This window comes from Octodon degus, unplaced genomic scaffold (assembly GCF_000260255.1).
Source record: "Octodon degus isolate 3935 unplaced genomic scaffold, OctDeg1.0 scaffold00069, whole genome shotgun sequence".
In the NCBI taxonomy this organism is placed as follows: Eukaryota; Metazoa; Chordata; class Mammalia; order Rodentia; family Octodontidae; genus Octodon; species Octodon degus.
The window spans coordinates 6,449,366-6,452,092 of NW_004524645.1; the positions used below are offsets into that span (position 1 = coordinate 6,449,366).

A 2,727-nucleotide genomic window follows, 5' to 3' on the forward strand; every position below is an offset into this window, starting at 1 on the left:
ATCCTGACTGAATCAAACCTGTGAACAAATGAACTTAGTAGATGGTTTCAGAGTGCTCCACTCAACATCATCAGAATACACATTTTTCTCAGCTACACAATATAGCATTCTCTAAAATAGACTATATATAAGGCCACAGAACATGATTAAGTAAATTCAAAGGAGTTGAAATAATCCTATTCATATTATCTCACAATACTACAATGAAATTGGAAATTCATGGAAAAGAAATCGCAAAAACTTCATAAACAAATTTAAATTAAATAACACACTCTAAAAAATGATCACAGTGGAAATTAAAGAAGAATGTAAATAACATCTGCAACTGGGGAGGGATATACCTCAGTGGCACAGTGACTGTCTAGCAAGTATGAAGTACCATGATTTATTCCTGGCATTCCCCCCAAAAAAGTCTACAACTAAAGAGAAAGAAAATACAACATAGCAAAACTTATAGATCACAATAAAAACATTTCTAAGAGGGAAATTGATAGCAATGAATTCTTACATCAGGAAAACAGAATGAACACAAACAAATGACCTAATGCCACACCTCGAGCTTCTAGAAAGAGAAGAGCAGAACAAGTTCAAAGCTCATACAAGGGAGGGAATAATAAAGATAAGAGCAGAAATTAGTACAATGGAATACTAAGAAAACAGTACAAAGAATAATGAACTGAAGAATTAGTTCTTCAAAGAATAAAATAAGTTGATAAACTCTTAGGCAGCCTTATAAAAAGGAAAGACTCAAACTCATGAACTGAATGAAAAGGGTGAAATCACAAGAGATGAGGAAATTCAGATCACTACTACATACTTCAAAAATCTTTATTCTCCTAAGATGGAAAATAAATGAAAAGAATAGCTTTCTAGATACATATGAATTACCAAGCTGAGTCAAGAAGATATAAATTTCTGGATAAACGATTATCAGTTAATGAGATTGAAAATGTAATCAAAAACTTACCAACACAGAAAATCTCAGGTCCTGATAGATTCACTGTTGAATTGTACAAAACATTTAGAGAAGATTCAATGCCAATAATTGTCAAACTCTTTAATGAAATTGAAAGAGAAGCAATACTCCCTCATTCCTGAAAGCATGTATTACCTTGATACCAAAATGACATAAAGACACAGACACTAAAGAGAACTACAGACCAATCTCCCTCAGGGATATAAAGGGAAAAATACTCAATAAGATACTCACAAATAGAATGCAGCAAATCATCAAGATTATACACCATTACCAAGTAGGATTTATCCTAGGAATACTATCATGATTTGATGTACTCAAATCAATAAATGTAATACACCATATCAGCAGAATCAAAGACAAAAATCACGTGATCATCTCAACAGATGCAGAAAAAACTTTTGACAAAGTTCAACCCTCAACATGTAAAGCAGAGGAGCTGGGGCGTCATGCTAGAAAATACGCAGTGAGGAGTGAGGACAGTGAAGTTGGCTAGAGCTCAGCTATGGCTTGTAGTCCCAAGAAGCAGTTGAAGCGATTAGCAGCTCCAAAGTGTTGGATGCTGGATAAATTGACCAGTATACTTGCTCCTTGTCCATCCACCAGTCCACATAATGTGAAAGAATATCTGCCTCTCATCATCTTCGTAAGGAACAGACTCAACTATTCTCTGACAGGAGATGAAGTAAAGAAGATTTGCATGCACTGCTTCATTAAGATCCATGGCAAAGTCTGAACTGGTATAACCTATCCTACTGGCTTTTTGGATGTCATCAGCACTGGCAAGACAGGGGAGCATTTCCGTCTGATCTATGATACCAAGGGTCATTTTGCTGTTCATCAAATTACACCTGAGGAAGCCAAGTACAAGTTGTGTAAAATGAGGAACATCTTTGCAGGCACAAAAGGGATCCCTCATCTGGTGACCCACAATGCTCACACCATTCATTACCCTGATCCCCTCTTCAGGGTTAATGACACAATCCAGATTGATTCGGCATCTGGTAAGATCACTGATTTAATCAAGTTTGACAGTCAACTTGTGTATGGTGACCAGAGGTGCTAACTTGGCAAGAGTTGGAGTGATCACCAACAGAGAGAAGCACCTTGGCTCTTTTGATGTGGTTCATGTGAAAGATGCCAATTGCAACAGCTTTGCTACCCAGCTCTCCAACATCTTCATCATTGGTAAAGGGAGCAAGCCATGGATTTCTCTTCCACAATGTAAAGAAATCTGCCTCACCCTTGCTGAAGAGAGAGATAGGAGGCTGGCAGCCAAACAGAGTAGTGGGTGAAATGATCTCTTATGATATGTTACAGAGGTCTCTGTTTAATTAAAGATAATAGAGCATGATTTAAAAAGAAGTCCAACCCTCATTCATTATAAAAACCCTACAGAAAATCAGGATAGATGGTCTTTCTCTCAACCTGATAAAAGTTGTCTATAAAAATCAAACCACCAACATCATACTAAATGGATGAAAACTGAAAGTTTTTATCTAAAATCAGGAACAAGACAAGCATATCCAATATTACCACTCCTATTCCATATAGTTTTGGAAACAAACCAGCACAATTAGACAAGACAGAGAAATAAAACTAGTCAGTATAGGAAAAGAAGAAGTCAAATTATCACTATTAGCAGATGAACTGATACTCTACATAGAAGACCCCAAAAACTTCACCAAAAGACTTCTAGATTTAATAACCAAATTAAGTAATGTAGCTGGATACAAAGTCAGTGCTTAATA

The 2,727-nt window shown here is 36.2% G+C and overlaps 1 pseudogene; it reads left to right on the forward strand.

Annotated features, from left to right (window-relative positions):
• The first annotated feature begins 1,481 nt into the window (after positions 1 to 1,481).
• LOC101580101 lies at positions 1,482 to 2,271 on the forward strand (annotated as a pseudogene).
• Positions 2,272 to 2,727: the final 456 nt, after the last annotated feature.